The sequence below is a fragment of the Xenopus tropicalis genome, chromosome 3 (assembly GCF_000004195.4).
Source record: "Xenopus tropicalis strain Nigerian chromosome 3, UCB_Xtro_10.0, whole genome shotgun sequence".
In the NCBI taxonomy this organism is placed as follows: domain Eukaryota; kingdom Metazoa; phylum Chordata; class Amphibia; order Anura; family Pipidae; genus Xenopus; species Xenopus tropicalis.
In genome coordinates this window covers 30,202,746-30,230,028 of record NC_030679.2, presented here as the reverse complement: position 1 = coordinate 30,230,028, position 27,283 = coordinate 30,202,746, and the positions used below count along the sequence as shown (strand labels likewise).

The 27,283-nt window shown below is 40.1% G+C and overlaps 1 long non-coding RNA gene across 1 annotated transcript; it reads right to left on the bottom strand.

Annotated features, from left to right (window-relative positions):
* Positions 1 to 27,283, bottom strand: LOC116409476. Its single transcript, XR_004221867.1, has 2 exons — positions 27,118 to 27,283; positions 1 to 152 (listed from the first exon to the last, which is right to left on the bottom strand). It is a non-coding gene; the product is annotated as an uncharacterized LOC116409476 (long non-coding RNA).

Here is a 27,283-nt window from a genome sequence, read left to right as displayed (position 1 = left end):
TGGAATCTGCAGGAAGTTTAATCTCTTTCCATCTACGAGAAGAATATATTGAAGAGCGACATACGGCATTCGGCAATCTGTTGCCGTTCGTAAGTGGGTCTGTACAGAGCTCCAGCTGCCCATCAGCATCTTATAAAGGAGAGGGATACAATCTGAAGGAGATAAAGGAGAAACTACATTATAGACTGCTCTCCCCCCGAAGTTAAGAAAATCCAATTTCACTTGCAGTCAAGTGTGTTCAGAGATTCCCTGAGAAGGAATGGGATATGGAGTGAGATCTCAAAGCACAGAGGAGAGAAATAGATGCCAGACAGCATACGTTTTAGACAGTCCAGTGGCTCAGGGGCAGATATACTGCTGCTGAACAGGGTTTGTTAGTATATACAAAAGTTACCAGGTACCAGGGAGCTCCTAAAGGGGAAACAAACCACAGAATTATACTTTAGCAAAGGGCACCTAAAAATTGATTTCCTGGCCAGGTATATGTAGATTAGTCTGCATGTGTCCTGATCCCGTGTAACAAGCTGGTGCTTAATAAGGGAGATGGGAAATTTGCTCATTATGCTCATGCGTGTGCCGCAACATGACCAGGAGCCGATTTGTGGGCAAGTAAAGGGTTACTGGCTATTTTCACTGTACAAGTCCTTTAATTGTGGAAAAGGAAAGGTACTAGCAGATGCTCTTTGGCCTTACAGGAAGCAAACATGTCTCTGCAAGACAGAAATGCAATTAGAGGATGAGCTACACAGTCAACTTAGTTGCCCTATCTTTCGGATGGCTGGGGGTGGGCAGGGGAGGTGTTGACCGGTCAGCTCCGGTGATCTCTCTGCTTATGTCCTCATAAACCTCAATGCATTAGGCTGCACCGCCATGAAATATCCCTGCGCTATTCACGGTTTACAAAGACAATGCCTATTGTACCGACACGGGCAGTAATGGTTAAATATAGTTCAGCATTTCCCCAGCAGCAATCAAGTACAGCTAATGGTTGTGAAGCTGCAGCCTGAAGGCACCAGTAGTGGGCTCCCCAAAGATTTTAGGGGGGCTGGTGTTTCTCTGTAGCAGCTACTGAACTACTGTTCCCACAGACCTTGCTCAGTTTCCCTAAACTGGGGAGTTCACACTCAAATAATAGTAATAATAATTGGGAAGTGGAAAAAAGAAAACCATTTACATCAGGATGTAGAAAATAAAAGTACTGTATACCCCAAGGTATACAGTAATATCATTTTCAGTACAGAGCTGTCATTCTTGGTATTTTTCTGCCTTACAGTCAGGCTATCTGTTGTGGTGAGCAGATGGTTAATGAGATGACATGTTAGTGGGCTGAAATGAGCTCTATCTAGCAACTGGGCTTACGTATAGCAAATACAAGCAGCTAAGCCCCAGATGTTGTGTGTCTGGGTATGAGTACAGAGATGAGTGTTGGGAAATGATAATGACAATTAATAATGACAATGTGTTATATTCAGTGTTGGACTGGGGTGTGCAAGGGCCACAGGGGCTGCTACCCCATGGACCCCATCAGTGGCAGGTATAGTCAGGTGATCCCAGTGGAGCCAATAAAGGGGCAACCATTTGGCGGTTTAAACCTTGAAAGCAAGTAAGTTGTAGGTAAAAATCTGTCCCTTTGTTAAATGTATAATGAAGCAGTAGAATTCAGATAAAAGTGTAGGACTCGCCAGATGGGATGACTTTGATGTAGTTGGCCAACTTGAAGTATATTGCAATATATGGACAAACAATCCCTGTTTTGGGAGGTCATTTCTTGGTAGCTTAATGCACAGAATAGGGTTGATTCACTAAAGTGCGTCAATTTTTATCGCACGCTTTTCTGCATTAAAAAAGACGCGACAATTAGCGCGCGATTCACTACAGTATTATCGCATGCGTTAATTTGCGCGCAACCACATGCGGTAATGTTAACATATGCGTTAATTAGCGCGCAGAAAAGAATACTAACGCATGATTCACAAACACTTAGACGCTCTAAATATCGCATTAGACTATGCGAAAATTAACACCTACTTGAGGCAGGCGGTAATTATAGAAAAGTACAGTTAATGAGCTTTTGGCAATAAAATATGGACTTTGCAGTGTTATATATTCAAGTCTGTGTTGGCCCTAGAGTGATGTAGCCTCCAGTTTGCCGCATATAAATAGTAGGCTATAAATAGTAGCCGCATATAACTAGTGCATATAAATAGTGCATATAAATAGTAGCATATAAATAGTAGCCACATATAAATAGTGCATATAAATAGTAGCATATAAATAGTAGCCACATATAAATATTGCATATAAACAGTAGCATGTAAATAGTAGCTGCATATAAATAGTAGCCACATATAAATAGTGCATATAAATAGTAGCATATAAATGGTAGCCGCATATAAATATTTATATGCTACTATTTATATGCTGCTATTTATATGTGGCTACTATTTATATGCTACTATTTATATGTGGCTACTTTTTATATGCTACTATTTATATGCACTATTTATATGTGGCTACTATTTATATGCTACTATTTATATGCACAATTTATATGCTACTATTTATATGTGGCTACTATTTATATGCTACTATTTATATGCACTATTTATATGTGGCTACTATTTATATGCTACTATTTATACGCGGCGACTATTAGCCCACATAATAATAGGCGTTAATTAGCGCGCATGCTGTAAATGCTGCATGCAATATCGCGCGTAAATTAGCGCAAGCATGCTTATAGTGAATCGTGCATTAAGTGGCGAAAATTTAGACGCGCTAACATTTTTATCACACGCTATAAATAGCGCACGTTTTAACGCACTTTAGTGAATCAGCCCTAGAATGTCTTAATGTCCTATATACAGGTATAGGACCCATTATCCAGAATGCTCAGGACCAAGGGATGCCAGGAAACGCATAAAGCATAGGTCCATTGGGATGTACATGTGCTTTTTACTGATGATGGAATAAACACTGACTTTTATTTTTTACCCTTGTGGTGCTCTGCTACTTTTTTCTTTGTATTTCTACTGTTGGGACCCATCTGGGAGTGGTTTAGCGAGTAGCACACCTGGGTTTTGAGCGGTAAGTGTTCCCGTGTATTGTTCTTATTTTGCATCCCTAAAAACCATGCCACCTGGAGCCACTGGATAGTGTTTAGCCCTGTAAGCAATAAAGTATTAGTCCAGCCTGCTTCCTTCAAATGCAGATGCAGGTTTGATTATCTCTTTAAAATAGGATAAATATTAATAAATACCATCTAATCTTAGGACAAACAGTTTCAGTTTCCTAGTCAGCAATGTTCTGCTGGTGCCAAGCATGTATTTCCCTTTATTTAGCTCTGGCTGCTCTCCCCTAGGACTCCTGCTGCTTAATCTGCTGCTTCTAATTTTATCACTTAAAATGCAGAAGTTTCATTGCCACTGCCAAATGCAGTTGTACCGGTGGATCAATGTGCAAGTTAGATGGCCATCTTTAACTTGTAGAGAGTATTCCTCCATCACTCACAGATATGTTGTAGGGAATATTGTATGTTATTTAGTGGTATTATTCCAAGGCCGGGGAGGGTTTACAGGCATGCTGGGAATGTTGGATGAGTTAACTAACTGCAGGCTTACATTATATTCTTATCTTTTTTATCTGTTATTATCTTTTCAGTTCCCTTTCATGTATTCTGAAAATATTCAAAGCATTTGCAGGGCCAGACAGAACAATAGAATGGAAAATACAATGCGACTAGTGAACTTTGCTTCTTCTACATGGCTGATTTGCGTGACTGCACATTGCTTGTAGGAATGCCTTGTGCCGTAGCGGGCCACTAATAGACCATACAACTCTGAATTGTGAATATATATATATATATATATATATATATAAAAAGATACTGTCATTATTTTTATGATACTTTTTATTTCTAAATGACACTGTTTACATAGCAAATAATTCACTCTACCATACAAAATATTATTTTTGAACTAACAAATGTATTTTTTTTAGTTGTAATATTGGTGTGCAGGCACCATCTCAGTGCATTGTGCCTGAGTCTGAGCTTTCAGAAGGAGCCAGCGCTACACATTAGAACTGCTTTCAGGTAACCTATTGTTTCTTCCACTCCTATGTAACTGGAGGAGTCCCAAGCCGGACTTGTATTTCTTACTATTAAAGGAACAGTAACACCAAAAAATGAAAGTGTATAAAAGTAACTAAAATATAATGTACTGCTGCCCTGCACTGGTAAAAGTTGTGTGTTTACTTCAGAAAGTCTACTATAATTTATATAAATAAGCTGCTATGTAGCCATGGAGGCAGCCATTCAAAGGAGAAAAGGCACAGGCATATAGCAGATAACAGATAAAACACTATTGTATTCTACAGAACTTATCTGTTATCTGCTATGTAACCTGTGCCTTTTCTCCTTTTTTCCAGCTTGAATGGCTGCCCCCATGGCTACACAGCAGCTTATTATATAAATTATAGTAGTGTTACTGTAGCAAACACACCAGTTTTACCAGTGCAGGGCAACAGTGCATTATATTTTTATTACTTTAAAGCTCTTTCATTTTTTAGTGTTACTGTTCCTTTAAGTGCTATTGATACCTACTAGGAGCTGCTATCTTGCTCCTTTCCCATTGTTCTGTGGATCGGCTGCTGGGAGGGGGATATCACTCCAACTTGCAGCTCAGCAGTAAAGTGTGACTGAAGTTTATCAGAGCACAGGGCTGTGGCACCCTGGGAAATGAAGAATATGGCTAGTCCCATGTAAAATTTCAAAATGAAATATAAAAAAATCTGTTTGTGTTTTTGAAAAACTGATTTCAATGCAGGATTCTGCTGGAGAAGCTCTATTAACTGATGCAGATCTTATGTAAACTTAAAAAAAAATTGCAATTCACAAAGTTATTCTTCATAAGACATTTAGAACTGTGTTCATTTTAACTGCAAATAGTGCATATTTAGGACCCCCTGGAAAGTGAGCTTGAACAGGCAGAGAGGAAGTGAAGGAATGAGTAGAGCCTTCAGAAGATAGCTGGGTAGATTAGTGACCTGTCCTGACCGGTATTATCTAGTCAAAAGGCAATCATATTTGTTGCTCTTGGGGACAATTAATTTAACCATGCAACTCTCAATTGTGGAGGCATATTAAGGAATTAATAAACAGAGCTTTCAGGAGATGGCTGGGTAGATTGAAGGAGAGGCAATATGGGAATTGTAGTTTGGGTAGGAATTTGGAAAAGAGAAGGGTCTATGAGCTTTAAAATGGATAGGCTATGAAGGCTGGTCAGCCATCATACTATGGACTGTTCCCTTCTCCCCCTGTGGAACATGGGGTGTGAGGGATAGGCCTGGGGTTAGGTTTTGGTAAGGAGTCCTGGTATGCAGGTGTGTAATGGAGATTAGTAAGTAGAGGTTTATGACAGTGATACATGGAGCAGGACCATGGGTCAAAAGAGACGTATGAGGGGCCACTAACCTTATGGCTACCTTCCTACTGGCCTAGCAGTAAAATTCCAGCCAAGGCAAAGGCTGATATTACAAATATATCGACAATGTACTTGCTGGTAAATTTGTAAAAGCGAGTCCTTCCACCCCTGGCACATCTCCAATCCAACCCAATTCCCCTCTCCCAGCTCTCTCACAGGCATTCATCCTACTCACCAAATCCCCTCTGAATTCGACCATTGGTTTAATAACTTCATCTCTTCATATCTCAGCCCTGCACTGGGTCGGATGTTTAATAAATCTCCTTCACAAATGACACACGTATTATATTTCTTGCAGCTTTTTGTTTATTTAATGATTTGTGAGTTCCTCAACCTAACCTATTTCTGACAGCAAACAACACAATCATGATGTGAGCTGCTGACTGATTTCCCCTGCTCTAATTGGCTGATTCCAGTATGAGCAAATACAGAACATTACTGACACACAGCAAGGTTGAGAATACACACTTATAAACCATATAAATCTCAAATAAAATCTTTTCTAGGATATGTTTTATGATACTTATGTGCAACTTCCAGCAGCAACAGATAGAAGTAGAAAGTATTTCATGCAGTTCGTCGATGTTACTGGTCTGGAAAGATAATTTGAACTGTACTGCCAGACAGGCATAACTGGCCTTTTGTGATCAGTCAAGGGGCTGGAATAAAGCTATCGAACACCAGTCCAACTAGTGTTCTGCTACAAGCTATGCGGAGTATCCATCAATACAACAATCTGGGGGCCAATTAGCTGGATCAAAGGCAAAATCTAAAAGAAAAGCAGAATACTGTATTTCTTATTGGTCTTTACAGTATAGAAGCTTCCTGATTCACTCGAAGGTCTGTTACATACCTTGCTTACAAAATCTTTTATAAAATGAATGATCAGTCTAAGGCACCGTAAGGGCAATGGCATGCATAGTGATGCTTGGTGTTTTACTGGCAATTAACAGCTCCATGGGTAAGCGACAGATTTGCTCCCCATTGATTTGCACAGCAAACACCTGGCACTGCAGGTGCACTATATAGTGCATGGTTTCCAAGCAGCATATGTGAAGCCAAGGAAAGGTTTGCAAAAATAGCACATTTTTAATAATGTACCTTGGAAAAAGAGGGGTCGAATGATTTCCATTCAAGACCACAGCTGCTAACAACAGAGCACCTTTATACTGCAACTCCATCTCTCAGCTGGGGCCTCCCAAGGAGCTGGGGGAAAGGTTTAGTAAGATGTAATACAAGACTAAAAAAAAGTGGAAAAAAGTTTAGCAGCCAGTGGTTCATAACCAAAAAGGCACTTCGCACACCTGCATACACCTGCATACAACGATAAATGAAGTAAAGGAGTCAGTTTACGGAGGTTCATGCATCAAAATCTTTTGGAAACAAAAATTGTGAAGGAATAGTCTCACCATAAAGGAAATAGAACTGCTCCAGTGAAAGTCTTTCATGGGTAATAGAGAGCCGGAGTACCATTCCAGACCCTGGTCCAACACTTAGGTGGGTGGGGAGTTCTATCTCTTCATTTCTCGATGGAGGAAAATACTGAATCTTGTGTCAATCACATTAATCCTAGTAGGACAGGGCTATCTGCCACCACCTTTTCCTTATTCACTTGGCCCCTGCTCCCTAACTTTACTAAGGTTCTTGGTCACCTTAGGGCTGAAAGCTTGGTACTTAGGGCTGAAAGCTTGGTACTTAGGGCTGAAAGATTGGCACTGGAGCATTATGTGTGCAGCACATCCTGGCACTGGGTGGAGTCCAAGGATGAGCAGATGAGAGGACTCCCTCTAGTTATATAAACTAAGGACAGAAATAAGTCACACTATCCCTGGGCCAAATGGGAAACCTTCCCTGAGGGCATAGGTTAAAGACTAGGGACTTCCTAAGCTGTACGTGTCTGCTACATTAAATTTCGAAGGGTCCAGTCAAGATTTGTCGATAAATAAAAAGTTAGGGAGGGCTAAGCTGACTGCAAACACTGATATCCAACACTGTGGACCAGAGTCAAGTTTAGACTGCAGAACTTTTTATTAAGAGAAATAATGCAGAAAGTGGCAGAAATGGGCTAAAATAAGGCCAGTAAACCTAAATCAAAACACAGCAATTGTTAGGGCTGTGGCAGATGGGGAGATTAGTTGCCCGCTACAAATCTCCCTCGTCGCAGGCGACTAATCTCCCCGATATGCTATCCCACCAGCTTGAATGTAAATCGCCAGTGGGATGGCATATGCAGCGACTCATGCCATCCCACTGGCGATTTACATTCAAGCTGGTGGGATAACATATCGGGGCAATAAGTCGCCCGCGACAAGGGAGATTTGTCACGGGCGACTAATCTCCCCATCTGCCATGGCCCTTAAAAGTAAAAGGGGCACATACTCTGATTCAGTGGGCAAAGTGCAATTTCGGACACAATTGCCATGTCTTTTCCCAACAATACATTGAATTTGTGTGTCTTTGCATGCACAATGTGGGTGTTGAATCAGATACAATTGCACTGCATCCAATTTAGATGCAACTGCATCTGATTCATCAAAATGGACGCAACTGCAAATGCACGTCGCCATAAATCTGACATGGTTGCGCCAAATATTTTTGCAGTCAACCTGGCATCAGTTTCAGGGTTTCCTCCATGTCAGTTCCAGTGTCCAGCATATAAATGATGGCTGCGAGCAAATATCAACCCTGGAAAAACAGAACGGCAAAAGGGGATGGTAGCTCAAGGGTTTGTACAGCACCATGCATCAATAGACTTTTTCCTCCAATGGTGAAATACAGAATTTCACAGCAAATACATACCTGCTCTTCACTAGCAGCAGGTCAGAATGAAAGGCAGGAGGGACTGATCGCCACTAAGCGCAATTGTACAGAAATGTGCAGAATGCATAGGGGAACATATGGTGCTGGGTAAAAGTGAATTTTTTTACTTTTTTTCTGAAAAACTCTTTGGTGGGTCCAGACCTTTGGAATAGTAGTTAATTCTCATACTTCCAAAATGATCTTTCCCTGTTTCAAAAACAACATGGATATATATAATTATGCCAAAAATGAGAAGGGAAAACTTCTCCATGTAAAAATACTCCAAGCTATATTTTTATTTTATTCAACGCCAATATTGTCGCTGACAGTTTTCCCTAGTTTAGAAAATCTATCCCTCAGATTTACAAATTGAATTTCATCTTTGTGCGTGACAATAGTACTCCATGGGGAACATTATTCCATAAAGCATGGATAGTCTTCTGGGATTTCATCAGCACTAATTACAAACAAGCCACATGTTTAACCGGAAATAACTAGGATTATACCGCACAGTAAATCATTTCCATTAAAGCACAACACTTTAACAACAAAGTATATGCTATTTATGAGAAATCTTTATCATTAATTTTGTAACTATTAAATGAGCCATGATGAAGTATGAAAGCATAGTTTATTATATGTAAAATATCAATTCTTCTCTGTATATTGGTACAGGAATGGCAACTGTCATGTTTGTCTTGCCAAAGGCATTTATCCTTGTCTTCAATAAAACACCTTGCCTATAAGTAAGCCGGCCAGATCATCTCCCTAACACATACAGAAAAAAGGGCTGCAGGGGCTTATTATAATCAGTGCTTCCCTCCATTCTTTATAAGTTCCCTTGGTGAAAGAGGTAAACTAGCAGTGCACTGTGGGTCAAGCGGAGGAAATAGAGCCACATGGAGAAACCTAGAAGCAAAACATATGGACCACAGCCTTTCCAACATCTCATTTCAAAACCAAGGGCATTAATATAAAGTTGGCCCACTCTTTGCTACTAAAACAGCCTTTTACTCTTAAGGGATGGCATTGCATTTTGACATTTGCTGGGGTTTCTTCACCAAACATACTCTCCCCTCCTTTATAAATAGGGCAATTTCTTCAGAGCTCCCTATATACCCTTGAACAAACAAACAAACTTCTCCCTTCTCTAAGCAGCACCCTTTGAGCAGCTCATTATCAGAGGCTTCTCAGTAGATGGTTTTATCAGAGCATCCATTGCTATGTGAACCAGGAATTGACAGGATATGCTGAAGTAAAACTAGCTTCATATCTATGTTTAGTGCCAGATATTTCTTGATTAAAACAATAGGCAAAAATTATGTTCAGCACAAGCCCTATTCATTAAGCTCATATTAAAAAGGGGTGTATACTATCACTTTAAGTAATGAAGAGGCATTTGGTCATGTGGGTTTTGGGTTGGGATTGGGTGGGTCAGGGGTTGACTTCTGCATCACTACACTGTAAAAGAGATCATTTAATACATGTTTATATACTGTATATTTATTTTAAAGGTTCAGTTTATTTGCTATGTCCCAAATATCTTTAAATCTAGGTAGACTATCACAGGCCAATCTGGTCAGCATTACTGTATATAAACCTTTGGATAAAGATAGGCCAAATGGACTTGATAGGAAGAAAATCAGATATTGTGAGACTTTTTTTAGAAGCACAATATACAAAATTGTGCTTTGCTTGTGTATTAAAGGTCCGTGCCTCCCAAGTTTGTATATTCTTTAACTTGATATGACATTAAAACTATTTAAATACAGGTTAAAGTGTAGGGAAAAAAATAACTGTATGCAAAGCTGTCAGTATTCCCTGGTAATCATTTAAAAGAGGGTTCTAAAAGTCCTGTGTCAGCTGGCTGCTCCAGAGTGCTTGTGTCAGCGACAGAAACTAATATAAAAGAAGCAAAGGTATAGCCTGGTTTAAATCTTCAACAAAATGTAATTATGAGCCAGAGAGCCAAGGCTCTTATTAATATTTCTATTAATCTTAGTAGAAACAGTTTTCATTTTAGAGACCAGACTACATAAATTCAGACAAAGTGAAAAACATTGTTTCCTGACGAGAAAAACTTCAGTGGTGGTGAAACTACTGAGCATCTTCTTTCCCTGGAGTGGATTGTATGCTTTTCTATGTAATAATAATATGCTGGGGCCTCGAACATCATTAGGTTTAGCAAGAAAATGGCCTTTATTTGTATAGAGGGCTAAAACGGAGAATGTTGTAGAGTTGTTCAATTTTGTGTAGCAATAGCCACTTTTAATACATTTTACCATTTTGTGCGGAATAACACAATAATGTACATATATATTATGTACTTCCATGTGTCATTTTTTCTCTTGGTGCTCTGGACCCATTAGGGCTCTGCCCTACAGAACTAGGGGAAGGCAGTGTGTCCATCAGGTTCCAGCTCTACCCTGAATACCTTGCTCCAAAAAACCCTGGGGGAAGATTTTGTTGAATTCAGGTAAATGATCTTCCCTAACCACTAGACGAAGAAAGGTCTGACGACCCTTGCCCCATTGTGCTTTTTAACCGGGGCACCCCCCCTAGCATTGGTGAAGGAGGGCCTAAAGACTCAAGACATTGCAGAGCCGTCTTGCCGTGGGACTCAGAATTGATGGAGCCTTTGCCTTAAGGGGGGGTTCTTTTTTTGTACCCTTTGTGCATGTATGAGCATGTTTGCACTATGCACTTTGGGACTAGTAAGCAGAACCTCAGGCTTTCAGAAAGGGAAAAGGGCAGTGAGGTGAACGAGTGCATGCATTTTAATACCCTTCAACTGCAAACAGTTGAACTGGCCCAACACTGAGTGCCTATTAGTGATGGGTGAAATGTTTAGCCAGGCATGGATTTGCGGCGAATTTCCGCGTTTCGCCATTGGCGGATTGTTTTGTGAAACGGATGAAAAAATTTGCCGCACGTCCAAGTCGCCAGCGCCAAAAAATTTTGAAATAATAGCCGCGGGCGACAAAAGAATAGCTGTGCGACTAAATAATAGCCGCGGGCGACAAAATAATAGCCACGCGACTTTTTTTTCCGTAAGACATTTTCGCCTTTTCGCAGAGCTTTTGAAAGATTCGCGAATTTTTCGGCGAAGCCAAATGAAACAGATTCGCTCATCACTAGTGCCTATGGGATGGCATGCAAAGGAGCCCTGGATCAAGGCAAATATTATGTATATGGTTTCCTTGTGCAAGGCCAACACATCAGAATTTTGTAACCTGCTACACATACTCCAAAATGTATTATTTGACTTATAAATATCCATAAGTTTAAACAGTAAAGACTAGTTTAAAAGTGGAGCCTATTTCAGTGTTGCTTTCTACACAGCTTTATAACTACGCCCCTATATGAAACATTTGCGGCTTTATGCAGCAATATTGGGAGCCATAGCAACCTTTTGCAGATGGCTAATTTTTTGACAAGTAAATAGCAGAAATGTTTGAATCCTTTGACCTCATCACCTATAATAATAATAATAATTCCAGCATTCCAAACAATCTGACATTCTTTGATTGTATCTACTCATACCATTCCCACCATCTTTTGTAGAAAAAAAACAAATGCATTTGTTGCTATTAGCATGCACCTTGTATAAACAAAGAGCTAAAGGGAAGTCTCAGAACAATGCATCTCAGCTTCAAAGAGAGGATGGTTTATAATGTATATTTCAAAAGGGTTGCTTATTCATGTGTCTCTGATGTAAGCTTTGCATACATGTAAAGATTCACTTGTTTGGTGAGGTCATGCAATGGGCAGATTTTTGCCTGTTTATAAACCCAGGGGGGGCCAAATCAGGATGAGTCCATTATTTGATCTACAGGGGAAACAACATAATATTAAAATAATTATAAGGGACTATAAAAGAACCATTTGGAGAGAACAGGATCAGCAGGCCAATGTGGTTATTGCACAATAGATATCTGGCAAGATTTTAACTGGTCAGTCGCCATACATGGAGCAAGTAGTGATGAGCGAGTCTTGCGAAATGGTAAAAAATTTGAAAAACGTGGCTACAACTTTTTTGACAAGCAAAACTTTTTTTGACGTGACCACAACTCTTTTTGATGCAACTGTAATTTATTTGATGTGATTTTTTTTGATACAACAGCTACCATGCCTACTTGCCTAATTTTTGTTGGGGCAATTTTTGCATCCGTTGCGCAAAAAAATCACCAATGGCGAAATACGACATTGTGCAGCAAATCCATGCCTGGCGAAAAATCTCGCTCATCACTAGGAGCCAGCATTTGGCAACTCAGTCTGGAGGGGCCGAGTCTGAATCTTATATTAGCCAATGTATGCCCAGCTATAGGGGTTAGTTCTAAAAACCAGATGGAGTCACCACAAAATATAGTGTTTGTTCTTTTAGCAGCATATATCTGGTTTGGAAAATACAGGAAAAAACATTAGGGACTAGACTACCAATTACTTTGAAACCAGAGCTATCAAGCTTGCACCCAGGGCCACATGTATATGTATGGGTTTTATATATGGGACCCTATATGAATACAAGGGTGTAATACTAACATCTTGTGTGCACTATATAAAGGATCAAATACCAGTTACTGTAAATAGGTTTTGCTAGTATAAAAGGTTAAACTTTATGGATGTGTGTGTTTTTTTCCAGTTACAGCAAACTCACAAGTCATTTTACTGACAAGCAGGTGGGTAACTATAGAGGAAACAAGCGCTGCAACTCCTGGGGGGCCCAGGAACTATAAGGGGCACAGTGGGACTTTGACCAATAAGCAGCTCCTATATTTGTTTATGAAAAATGTCTTGTTTGGGACCCAATGATCTTGCTTTGGGGCACAATAAGTAGTAATTCTTCTGCTGAAAAGTTAATGTAGCAGATAGCTCATATCATTCAGTAAATAGACACAAATATTTGATGTTACACTATAATATGTACTTCATAGAAATAGCTGAATTACTGTGTTTCAGATTGGGTAGGTAATGGCAATACCAACTAAATACTTAACAGTTACAGCTAGGTAGTGATTTAATGCATTTGGAATTTTAAAAAAAAAATGTCGCTCGTAAAATTTGTCCAGCATAAAATTTGTCGCCTATTGACTTCAATGTGTTTCACAAATTTTTCACCATTTCACAATTTTTTCACCAGTTTTGCTAAATTTTCGGTAAAGCAAAGTGGGACAGATTCACTCATCACTACTGTTAGGATACTGGTGTATCTTAGCCAGTGGCTAGGAAGCCCAATAAAAACAGTTTTTTATAGTTTGTTGAGGTTACAAAGAGCTAATCTGGATAGGGATACTATGGTAGTAATTTAACAAGCCCTGACAAAGAAGGGGTTGTTTCCCTACACAGGGTCAGACTGGGGGGTGCAGGGCCCACTGGGGATACCGCCCCAGGGGCCCTGCACTCTCCAGAGTGCCCACACCTGAGCCCCCTAACCCCCCGCAGGGGCCCCCGCGCCGCGACCCACCCAACGTACTGCCCTTAGTGCGCGTACCATCCCCCACCAAAACCTGTTTGCTCAGGCAATGAACCAGAGGGGGAAGGGATCTATAAAAAGCCTCTTGTGAAAGCTGATTGGAAGAGGCCATTTACACTATTAACCTTTATTCTGGCTGGACCGAAATCCCTAACATACATGTACAGATATTTTATCTATCCAAAAGGGCATGTAGATGCCCCTCTCCCACCCCTTTGTGCATCAGGGAGTAAAAGGAGGTACAGGCAACTTATCCCTAAGACAGGCATTAAGAATAGGGCTTTCTTGCACCTCCTAACACTGCTATTTGTGCCTCACACTTTTCCGGGATTTGTTAGATGAGCACTAAGGGGCATGTGCATTTGTGCTCCAGGGAATAGAACATGAGCCCTAATGCTTCTACCTCTCTTCCCTCATTGTACATGCCACCTAGAATACTGACTGGCATTCTTTTGTTTAGTGACTACTTTGCGTTGTTTGTGACACAATCAGTATTCCTTTAGGATACAGTGTAAGGCACCAGCACTAACCCCTGAGCCACTAATAGAATATTCTCACTCATCCCAAAGGTGAACAAATATTCTTTCCCAATTAACTTCTTGACCACTTTGTTCCTATAAGGCTCCAGCCCTACCCGGAATAGTCTTCCTCTGCTTGCCCCTGGCACTTTGTGACTACTCTGTCCTCTATTCCAAAATATGTCCGAATCCTATCCCCCAGCCCCTTTCAGTGACAAGGTTTTTTTTTTTTATTTCAAAGCTTCACGCTAACTGTGGCCTTTTATTTTCTCATACACTCAAGAGCACCCCTTAGTGTCTGAGGGTAAGCTGCGCTCAGCTCCTAATCTGGCAGTAGGCAGAAGCAGAAGGCAGTGTTAGGAGGCACAGCCAAGTCCTGCACTTACTGCCTGCCACTCTCTAACTTGCCAGTCTGAATGACAAACAAGTTAGGGGCAGGTGGGAGGACACCTACGTGCTTTATCCTGCCACCTATCAATATAGCGACTAACACAGTCAGCATTGTATGCTACTGATGAGTGGCAGGTCTCTATTCTCCAAATGGCACTGAGCCAATTTGTACAATGCAGAAAAAATTATGCCAATTGTGGTCTTTTTTTGCACACTTTGGGCCTGATTCACTAAAGTGCGATTTAACGTGCGCTATTTATAGTGTGCGGTAAAATTTTTACCGCGTCTTAATTTTGGCGATTTTTCGCACGATTCACTATAAGCATACTCGCGCTTTTTTACGCGCGATATTGCATGCGTTATTTAACTCGCGAAGACTATTTCAATGCGGTATTTGCTGGTACATGTGCTAAATTACGCCCGCGAATAGTCACCGCATATGAATGGTAGCTTAGAAATAGTGTATAAAAATTGTCGCCGCATATAAATGGTGTATATAAATATTAGCCACATATAAATGGTAGCATATAAATGGTATCATATAAATAGTAGATGCTTATAAATAGTAGCCACTAGTGATGAGCAAATGTGTTCTGGTTATCTTTAGTGAAAATTAGCAAATCTTTCGAAAGATCCACGAAATGGCAAAAATGTTGTGCGGGCAAAAAAATTGTTGCTGTGACTATTATTTTTTGACGCTTGTATAAATTTTTGTATGTGCGGTGAATTTTTGCGTGGGAAATTTTTTCAGGCGTTTCGCCATTGGCGGATTGTTTTGCGAAACGCATGAAAAAATCCGCCGCAAAAAAATTCAACGCATGTCCAAAAATTCGCTGCGAATCCATGCCTGGCGAAACATTTCATCACTTGTAGCCAAATATAAATAGTCGCGCAAATGAACGCATGCCATGTTAGCCATACACGCCAATACTTGCGGAAAATTACTGTATTAAAAATGACCATTTCCCTGCAAACTGGTGGCTGCGTCACTCTAGGGGAAACACATACTTGAATAAATAACACTGTAAGTCCATATTTTATTGCAAAAAATCATTTACTGTACTTTTGTATAATTTTTCGCCTGCCTGTAGTAGGTGTTAACTTTCGCATAGCCGAATGCGATATTTAGCGCGCAAAAGTTATAGTGAATCATGCGATCATATTCTTTTCAGCACGGAAATGAACGTATGCGGTAAAACTAGCGCGAGAAATACCGCATGCGAAAATGCGACTTATCGCATGCGGTAATGCTGTAGTGAATCGTGCGCTAATTGTCGCGTCTTTTTTACCGCAAAAAAGCATGCGATAAACTTTAGTGAATCAGGCCCTTTGTGTTCCTAATCATAAAAAGCAATTACTTTTCTAAAACATTACAGAGCATAATCAAACACATACATATATCTTGAGGATGTCTCAAAGACACGCTCTCGTCAGTCCATGCTAAGCCCAGCCACAACCCCAGTGCAGGGCCAAGCTGGCTGGGTGCCCTAGGCAACTCACCCCACCACCTTGCCCCGATCATGTGAACGTGTGTGCATTCATTACTGAAGGAAGGGAGGTAAACTAGTTGCTGCTGATGGGCAGACATGGGCCCAGACTAGGGGTAAGTACCAAAAGAGCTCTGTGCCTAGTGCCACCCAACCCTACCCTAGGCATGTGCCTCTTCTGCCTATGCCAAGTTCCAGCCACTACACCTTCAGTCCAAAGTAAAGAAATTAATTTTGCATTAAGATTAAGCAAAAAGCAAGCTGTTTGTAGATAAAACAAGAACAAAATATGCCTGCTGCACACATTAAAGCTAGAGGCTGGATGTTACTCTGAAATATTTATCTGCAAACAGAGCAAGCAAATAGTCATTGTTCAAATCTCCGCTCAGGCCATTCTGCAAAAACAATTGGTCTTCTGCTGGCATTCAGAGGTGTTAAATAGTGTTTAAGAAGGGAGACCCTTCGTAAGAATTAATTATAGGATATGAATTACAGCACTAAAGGCATTTATGGTAAGTACAATTGTTTCCACCAGAGAAATGCAGCTTCCAGAAATAGTTATTACAGTCCAGAAAGTACATAAACTGTGCAAAAATATGAATAAATGATGGCTTGTTAGTGCCAAGCCGAAATCCAACACAAAACCTGTCAATGAATTGTGCAGTTCAGCAACAAATGTTCCTTTTTTTTTTTTTTTGCAAATCGCAATAAGATTAAGGAATTTATTTTCAGATGCGACTGCAATTCGGTATGGAAATGTAATCTGAAAATGGATTTCACTTGAGGGATGTTATTGAAATCTATATGTCAGTCTGAGGCTGCACAGCAATAAGTACATTAAGTTCAGCTGAAGCGAAGGGAGATATTGGAGTGGAACTAGGGGTTTAATAATTGTTCACATTTAACTAGAGCTTTCTCATATTGTATAAAGGAATACAATGGGTAAAGCAATACTAATAATGTAAGGCTGCAATATGCCATAAATATGATAAAACTGGGACTCCTATATATATGTAAGTGTAAATAATCATTTTTGAGTCTTGCTGAATCTCAGTAACTAGAAGCTAATGCACCCCACCCATTTGGGGCAGAGTTGGGCTGTCCTGCAAGTATACCAGAGGATCTCTCTGTGGGCCCCAGTCTGGGAAAATTCCCATCAGCCCCTTCTTAGTTCCACCATAAGACTATATAACCTCTATACTATTTGGCACTGTCTTCATGTAATTCAGTGATTCATTGCTCCCAATGTCCTTGAAGCAGGTGCTAATTTTTTTAATTTCTGCCCACCATAGGCTGGCAGTTACACATGAAGCTACCAGACAGACAATCACAGTTCTTATGTTTTTTTTATATGTCCTTATCTGTTTTTACATTTGAATGTGACTCACAGTTGAAATTTTTTTTTTTTTTAAAAAGTGTGTTGTGAGAATGGGCCCTTGATGTCAGCGTTGGACCCTTGGAGGCCAAGTCCAACACTGATTCATGGTGGGCAGTTGTGAGAAGTGGCTTTATTCTTCCAGCCCTACAAATATAAGCAATGCTTGGTATATTGTTAGCATTATAGCTTTCACTTCTCTTGTCCATAGAATCATTTAGCTTAGGTTTAGGGTATCATTGGCATCTTCCCAGCCTCTAATCGTTGTACCTTTATTTAAGTAAAACCTCTTGCATTATGGGATCAATACACAGCACAGGCATCTCAGTGCAAATGTAATATCAGTATCCTTGTCAAGTCTGGATAAACAACCACCCAGGCAGCATCTTGCTCATGTTATACACTAATGGCACTGTCATTGCTCCAAGTAATATTCCTGGCCCTTGGCATTTGGCATGGCTCTGGCATCTCTTATTCAAGCACAAAGGGGCTTAGGCTAGTAGATCACAAACCCAAATACTTTGGAAACCAACAAAACCAACACAGCGTAGTTTAAAAAAAAACAAATGTGATTTTATGTTCCTCTTTAATAATAAGTCTAATTATTGGATTTTTGTTGTAGTTAACTAAGCAAACTAACAAAGTTGTTTTTTAATGCACTTCGCGCACCTAACCTAGAAGACCCAAGGTTCCAAATATTTCAGATAATAGAGCCCATCTACCCCTTTGTTATCTGCCTTCCCACTGTTCAATCATGTGGTGCTCAAGGCTGCTGCACTGCCAGAAAGGGAGAACCTACAAAATCAAATTATACTATTGAATGCTGTAATAATTCCACAGTATAACGGAGATGGAGACAATGACTAGAATGGGCACTTATCCTTTAATTAATGTTGCAGAATATATCACTTTAATTTTGCTGGAATATGCAAAAAAGAATAAGAGAAACAGCAAGCTATTTTATAGTGATATTTCTCAGTCCATTGGGCAGTACCTTATCCCATAATAACATTTAGCTTGTACTGAAGTACTTCTGCCAATAATTTAGTGGCATGGCCTAGCAGGGATCCAGCATTGTATGAAATCATATGGATGTATGCTCATAATTGTCATAACCCTCTAGATTTTATATATATATACGCATCCATACAAAAACACACTCGTATACACACATATGCTCACCCAGTACTCAGTTAATTAAAAAGAATGCATTAATTCCCTTTCCCAGAAGACTGCCTTCGCTCACAATCATTCTATACGGTTGCCCCGCATTATGACACAATGCAAAGCAGGTCACCTTATTCCATCAGCGTCTTTGGATAGTGAATCGACTTCACGGTTTTCTGACCGCCTAATCAAGCCTACCAATAATGCTAAACAGGACAAATGTGATATATTGCAGTAATCAACAAAAGTAACAAAATCAAAGCCTTGCAGCATCCCATTAAAACAAACCCTGTTAGCCTAAGCTAGTAAAGGAAGAAATAATGGCTGCTATTACAACTCCCCCGAGATTTCCAGGCAATCTGAGGAGTTAATATGGGGTGTAGAGACTCTTGCTATGCCTTGGTATGATTTGAAATCAGTTTGGTGTACATTAAGTCATGTAAATGTTTTTTTAGTTAAACTGTTACTTTTACAATATGTGCGTTTTTTATAGATGGTTTCTATTATTTAGAGGAAAATTATCCTTTTGTGTTAACAAAGTTCCCAACCAGAGCCATTATTTTAGAAATGATAGATCCAGTCATTCTTTATTTATAGTGTCAGCACTTATAGCACAGATCTTTACAGATATTATACATCAATCACAGTTCACTGAGAGCTTATAAGCCCCTCTGACACATTAGAGTCAATTTTATTGGAAACCAATTAACCTGCCTACTTGCCTAGATGTTTTGAAAGGAAACCCACACAGATACAGGGAGAGCATACAAAGGCCTTGTAGATTGTAAGCTCTTTTGGGCAGGCCCGGATTTGGGGAGAGGCCGCAAAGGCCCGGGCCTAGGGCGGCACAAATTTAGGGGCGGCATGCCGCCCCGCCGCAACGAAATTTTGAAATTTTGCTCCGATACAGAGCAGTGGGGATTTCTCCCCACTGCTCCGTATGGGAGGTAAATGCCTGCGCATGCGCGCTTGCGTCGAAGCGGCGCGGCATGGGGGGCTTGTTCGGGCATGCGCAGGGGGCGCGAATGGGGGACGGCCTAGGGGCGGCTGCTTTTGAAATCCGGCGCTGCTTTTGGACAAGGCCCTCTTACCTCTTGCATCTGTTTATGGTTGCTTTGTATGTAATTCTGTATGTCCAATGTATAAACCCTCTTATTTTACAGAGCCTTTATAAATACATGTTAATAATAATAATGCCAATAATAACAGTGCCCTGTCCATAGAAATCAAACCTTGGAATCAAACCTAGGACCCCAGCACTACAACTATCCAGTAACAATTGATCATATCACTGCAAAAGTTCATTTGTGTTCTGTGGTACAATGTTTTCTTTTTTTTCTGCCTAGAACATACCCAGTAATAATGACCAGCTATGCCAATGATCCACACTAATTTCTTTCCACATTATAGTATTTATTATCAATATCCTGGAGTGTCACTGAAAAAATAAGTACATTTCTATTATGAAAATGCATCATTTCTTAATCAGGTATCCAAGAAACTTATATGATAGACGCTGATAGATGGCTCTGGTGTTTGACTACTGACAAATCTCTACATATTCTCTGTTTAAGCATATATTCCAGGTTCAAATGCTTATTTATTTCTCCCAACAATCGTATTTAGGGACAAATGGTTAACATTACTAGTTACATATTACCTTGCTATTCTATGTGCCACTTAAGTGTCATGTATATACTGTTCCCCAAACAGAGCTGCACAGTAAAGATAAAGTTGTTAGCACTGCTCAGACAAATGGACCACACCTCTTAAAAACACTATAAGTGCCCTGTCCTATTTGCACAGAGTTTGAGGAGCAACTGGTAGAACGTAATGAAGCAGCTATACAAACACACACATTCCTGAGCCTTTACTGTGCAAACATATTATAAAGGAGAGTCTCTTCTGCACCTACATTTGCAGGCTGCTGTCACACTGCTTTGTATGAGCTATCATGGTAGTGTCACCTTACGTCTCCATATTGCCGCCAAACAGGTCACCAACTTTCCATATGGATGCAAATTGCAAATGTGTGTAAAGTTGTTTTAGGACCCGCACTGCTGACCAATATTGCATTTTGCTGTGATTTATCACTGTTTCAGGAGACTACAAAGGGAGGTGGATACATTGTGTAAACCCATTATACGTAGCCAATCTGTATTAGACTGACACAAGCCCAGACTGTGGGTTCTGGCAAATGCCAAAGGGGCTGCCATTGACCGGGGTCCCCAACCTTTCTTACTCGTCAAATGGAAAAAGACTTGGAGAGCAACACAAGCATCATAAACGTTCATGAAGGTGCCAAATAGGGGCTAAGATTTGGTAACCTTTATGCAGATCGTTTGGTAGTACAGGTATTGGATCCCTTATCCAGAAACCCATTATCCAGAAAGTTCCAAATTACGGAAAGGCCATCCCCCACAGACTCCATTATAAGCAAATAATTCTCATTTTTAAACATGATTTAGTTTTTCTCTGTAATAATAAAACAGTACCTTGTACTTGATTCCAACTAAGATATAATTAATCCTTATTTGGGGCAAAACAGTCCAATTGGGTTTATTTCATGTTGAAATGATTTTTAGCAGAGCTTAACTTATGGAGATCCAAATTACAGAAAGATCCCTTACCCGTAAAAACCCAGGTCCCAAGCATTCTGGATAACAGGTCCCATACCTGTAAATCTTGTTTCCATGCAACTAATCCTTGCCACCTAGCCAGGAATTCAAAAATAAGCACTTGTTTTGGGGGCACTGGGAGCAACATCCAAGGGGTTGGGGAGCCACTTCTCACTGCTCACGAGCCACTGGTTGGAGATCACTCCCATAGACAGTCACTCACTATTTGTTGGGTTGGTAGGGGTTTGTTTGGGCCTCTGTGTACTTAAAAATGCCAGGGCCTGTTATGAATCCCAGTCCAGGCCTAAACTGACAAAGCCAAGGAAATATCCTAAAGCTTATTATGATCATCATCTTCTATAATAAATATATCACTTACTTACTTAACCTGTATCTGGGTATTGTTTCCCATAATACCTCCAAAATAACACTTTTCCAAAACAGAAAGAATGTATAATCATGTAAGATGGGCATGTTACTATACTATACTCCATAGCAGCTGAAAATCTAGCTTTAAGTGGTCTAATACAGTAAAAATAATGGGAAACTGATCGCTAAAGCTTACCTGCCGAAGGTATACAATTGTTCAGTAGAGATGTAGCGAACTGTTCGCCGGCAAACTAATTCGCGCGAACATCGGGTGTTCGCGAAGGCGCAAGTTCGCGAACTTTCCGCGTATGTTCGCAATTTGGGTTCACCTCGTTTTTTTTCGCTGCGTTTTTTCTCTGCGTTTTTTCTCAGCCTAAAAAAAGCCACACAACCACACATGGCGTTTTTCAGCCTAGTACTGGTGTAAGCAAATCCCGTTTCCATGGTGCCAATAGCGCGAAATAGCAAAAACCGCGTATTTCCGCTAGGTCTGCCCGTTTTTGCGCAACGCTTTTTCAGCAAAGTATTTTTTAGAGAAATTTTTGCCCTTGATCCCCCTCCTGCATGCCCCTGTCCAGGTCGTGGCACCCTTTAAACAAATTTAAAATCAGTTTTCTGGCCAGAAATGGCTTTTCTAGGTTTTAAAGTTCGCCTTCCCATTGAAGTCTATGGGGTTCGCAAAGTTCGCGAATATTCACGCTTTTTGGCGTAAGTTCGCGAACGCTTTCGCAAACTTTTTTTTTTAGGTTCGCTACATCCCTATTGTTCAGGTTACTACATAACCCTCCCTAGGAGTTGTTGCGTAAGCTGGCACAAAAACTATGCAATGTGTTCTATCATATAATTTATATGTCAATATTTCCCTTACTTTGGTAGTACTAAGCTAGCTAATCATAACCATTTCAATACTCATTGGACATTAACTATTATCATAAAGTAGTAATTGGAGAGTTTGCATTAAATGAATTATGACATCCCATAATGCATTCAGAATTTTATTTCACTCTTACAAATGATTTCTATTCAGACATTCTGATTTCATTTTTTTGTGCCTGCTTTGCTTTAGTAGAGAGAGTTCCCACTAGGGGGAAGAGGCATATTTTGGATTTTCATTTTTCTCTTAAATGATGAACCAGGCACTAAACACCAGTTAATTAAAAATAATAGAACTAGCTAGTCAACTGACATGTATTATTATAAACTGTCTTTTCTGACAAGTCTATTTTTAAGTGAAATGTGGCAGAGAAAGGGATGAGATAGGGAAACTCATGTACAGGCCTTCTTTTTTTTTTCTACTTCAAAAGAATGTATGCTATATGGCTAGAAGTATGTTGGCACCAGTTCCCATTATTGTAATTGCCCATTTAAGCCACAGCCATTATTGCCAACACACTATATGCTCACTTTCTTTAAAATGCTGTGCTTCATAGTATATAGGAGCAATTGCATGCATGTATTGGTGTATTGGTGTTTGTTGATGATTTAAAGCTATGCCGGCCAATTGGTTTCCATAATCTAGGGCTCATATACTAACCAGTAATAACAAATAGAAGACTTGGTTTGCACATCCATCACAAGAGGCAAAGCACAGTACATTCAAGCAAAGATATGCCCCAATGATGCCTGCAGAATGGCACTGGTAATATGGGTCCAAACTCTCACCCACATGTTGCCAGAGTGCAGCTCGCCATTCAATGGAGAAGCAAAGTGTTGCATTAAAGCAGGAGCATGACAATATGGCACTTTGTCCTTGTTTTTTGTACTTTGCATCTTGCCCCACATTATGCATTGACCCCTTATGTGTCATTTGCAGTGTTTAGGAAACACTCTATGATGTATAAAGAAACATCATGTCATACTCGAACCATAAACACAAATACATACCTAAGTGCCAGTTATTCTTCTATACACAGATCCAGTGTAGAACAAAAGACGCAATTTGCTAGGCTACATTATACTCTTAAGTCAAATGTAAACAAATATGTTATTCTTTCCCTGCATTTTCAGAGAAAGCCAGGGGAAAATCTTGATCGCTTTACTCCTTCCTCCCCCCCATGTTTCACATATTCGCCATTGCACAGTCATACGCAGAACAAAAGACGAATGAAAAATAGGAACGACTGTCATTACAGCCCAATTACAGTTGAATAAGCCCAGACACAGACACGTCTAATGATTTGATCACAAATGGCGTGGGTTTCTTAAGCAAATCTGAGCCTATGGCCTTGTGATTCTAAATAATACCCTTTTATCATCACTCCTGCGCGGCACAACACAATGCATGAAAGATGAATACATGATGACTTCCTGTTAAAGGTAACAAGGCCAGCTAAGGATCAGCTTCTTCTGACAGCTCCTCTGTCACTTCAAGCCCAAACTGGTACAATTTCTAAGTGCTAGTGACAGAACATGTATAGAGAATACGTACAGATGAGAGGAACCCATGGGAAAACATACTGGAAGCAAAAACAAATGATGCCTGAAGGTAGAAAGAGGCCATTAGTTGACAGAAGTAATACAACAGGTTTGTGTTATTTTTTTTAGATACGTAGGCTAAAGTCAACTATCCTCACCATGTTTTCTTAGGTATGAGCCCCAGAATATAGAGCATCAGACTAAGAAAGGAGATAAGAGAAAACAGCTGAGAGTGATGATGGAATCAACATAAGGGCAATAAAAATATTAAAACGGGGGGTAAACTAAGTAGCAGGTCATAAAACCTTTGGTACTCATATCAGAAAGCTCATACGCAGGGGCCATGATGAAATGACTGAGCAAGGCAAAACCTCAAAACTATACTTGCTTGTTTGGGAAACACAGGCAAAACTGTCAAGAGCACCGTGGCAAAAATACCTGTTTTTCTGCTGTTCAGTGTTATAATATGATGTTTCATATTCATAGAGTGGTTGCCTGAAGCACCTTCTCTACTTGGAGTAGGGTTCTTAGGGGGATACCGCAGGGCTCTTATTGGGTTCCCTTTTATTTAATTTGATCATTAATGACTTGGGGGTGGGCATTATAGGCAATGTATTGGTGTTTGCAGAAGACTCAAAGCTATGGCGGCCAATGAATTGCATCCAGGATGTGGGATCTAGAGAAACCAGCAATCTGGGTTAGCTAGATGTTGATAAATTCACCAAGGTGTTAGGCAAATTCATGATGGAGAAGAAGCTAGGGGTAATTGTGGTTAATAAACTTGGCTGTAGCAAGCTGTGCCAGCTACAAGGGCTAATAAGTTTTTTAACTGTATGAAAAGGGTCATCGATTTGCAGGAGGAGGGGGTCATTCGTCCACTTTACAGAGCGCTGGTAAGGCCCCATCTAGAATATGCCTTGAAGTTTTGGGCTCGAGTGCTCACAGAGGATATTACTGAATTAGAGAGGGTCTAAAGAAGGACAACTAAGCTGGTAAATGGTATGGAAAGTCTCAGTTATGAAGAAAGACTGGCCAAGTTGGGTCTGTTTACATTGCAGATGAGGTGCTGAAGAGGCGATATGATTACTATGTACAAAATATATAAGGGGACCATAAAATAAACTTTCAGAGGCTTTATTCTGAAAACTGAAATTAGCTTTTAGCACAACGTGGATCCAAGGGATAGTCCGATTACCATTTTGGGGTCAGAAAGGATTTTTCCCCCTCTGTGCCAAATTGGCCTTCCTCTGGATCAGCTATCAGTAAGGCAGTTTTACTAAAACCAAAAGGTTGAACTTGATAGATATAGGCATATATTTCAACTTAATATAACTATGTTACTATGGTACCTTTCAGTAAATTACTAGCCAAAATAGCCAAGGATGGCATTGCCAACCTCTTCTTATCTGATGTAGATTTCAGTATTCAAGGCAAACTACATAAAATGCTACTCTGCATTTTGTGCCTATTCCTTTCTTGTTTGCAAAGAACAAAGAAAGGCAATTACAATCTACAGTATTTCATATTTAGCCATTCCTGTTGTTGTGTTGCCCTAACAGCACCTCAGGCTGTGGCTCACCTTATTTAGAAGTCTGAAATCTAGCTTCCATTCTAATAAATTGAGATTTTGCTAAATGACCAACTGAGTAGACAGGTTTAGCTCTGAATAACTGCTGAAACAGCAACAAATCTGAATGAATGGAACCAGAGGATGTAAGTATGAAGCGCATGGGAATAAGGGTGATGGAACACTCAAAAAAGGTACCACAACTGGCAGATATAGGTGAGATAACACTTCTAGATAGAAGGGTGAAAGTGATGATGATAGCTTGAAGCCAGTAGCAACGTGCATGATGTACCACGATTGATATGGAATTGCACTGACAGATCTGAATATAATGCACACAATAGCAATGGTGTCTTGCATAGTGAAATGATGAGGAACAAATGGCGCACGCAGGGACTCATGTCAGAGGTCTGATATGCACCTCACCAGCATGGGAATGAATAATGCAGGTTGTTTCTGATGTAAGAGAACATGAGAGCTCTGCAGTGGCAATGCAGAGGAAGAAAGCCCACAGCAAAGCGAAGTCACACTACTGCACTCTGACTTCATCATGATCTGATACAAACCAAGCAGGCTAACATTCTAAATGCATAATACATGTACAGCCAATAATATGTTATAAAATGTATTCAGACAACAGGGATGCTGTTATAGTAATGCATTAGGAGAGAATTGTGGAATGACTGAATGAATCAATAGGTGGAATAAGGGTTTGGCCAAAAGTACAGAAAAAATTGGGTAATTAAAACTATTGTTCAGCGCTGTAACAGGAGTAGAGCTCACAAACCAAGGCTTGTAAATACCTGTTAATACAGAGCCATATAAGTGCTAATGCTCATTAAAATTTACAACCTGAGATTAGGAAAAAGTCATAAATAAAATGCAAGGCAATTTTGAAGGTAAATGGTTTTATCCCAGGACAGGACTGTTTGCCTATAAAAAGTTCTAAAACCCATGAGTGTTGTTTATTTTATAACAATGATTTGGTAGATCAACCTCTGCCACATGTTCATACCAAAGCAAATTGGACAAACCTAAAACTGGGCCTACTGATCATGTTATTATACTGTATGTGCCTGAGTCCACACTGGCAACCTGCTTCCCCTGGCATTGCTCCGCACAGGCTATTTGCCTATTTGGGGTATAGGGGAGTATGTGGTCTGGACCAGCAGAACGTGTTAGGTAGACTGGTAAGACCACAGTGGTCGTATCTGATATTGCATAAGCCAATTGCATTATAAACATATTTATACACACATATTTTTCTCTCTTTCTCCTAAAAGCAACACAGGAAGGCAGAAGATGGAGTAAGGATTACGGGATGCCTTGGAATTCTAATAGACTGAAAGAGAAAGCAGGATCTAAAGCACACACTGAAATCGTAGCAGCTTATTGCATTAAAAGCTAGCACAAGCACTTGATTTGTAATATAGATCATATGCACAGACAATCTCACCTTCGGCTTTTGCTGCATGGGCTAAATTGGTTTTAAATATTACTTAGCCCCCTGTGAAATGTTGATCGAGCCAGAGGCCGATTCTCATGTTTCTGCAGCTTAGGCTTGTTCAGCAGCTGTCAATGGAACCCATACATCTCTGATCCCTATCTCGCTCTGTCTCACT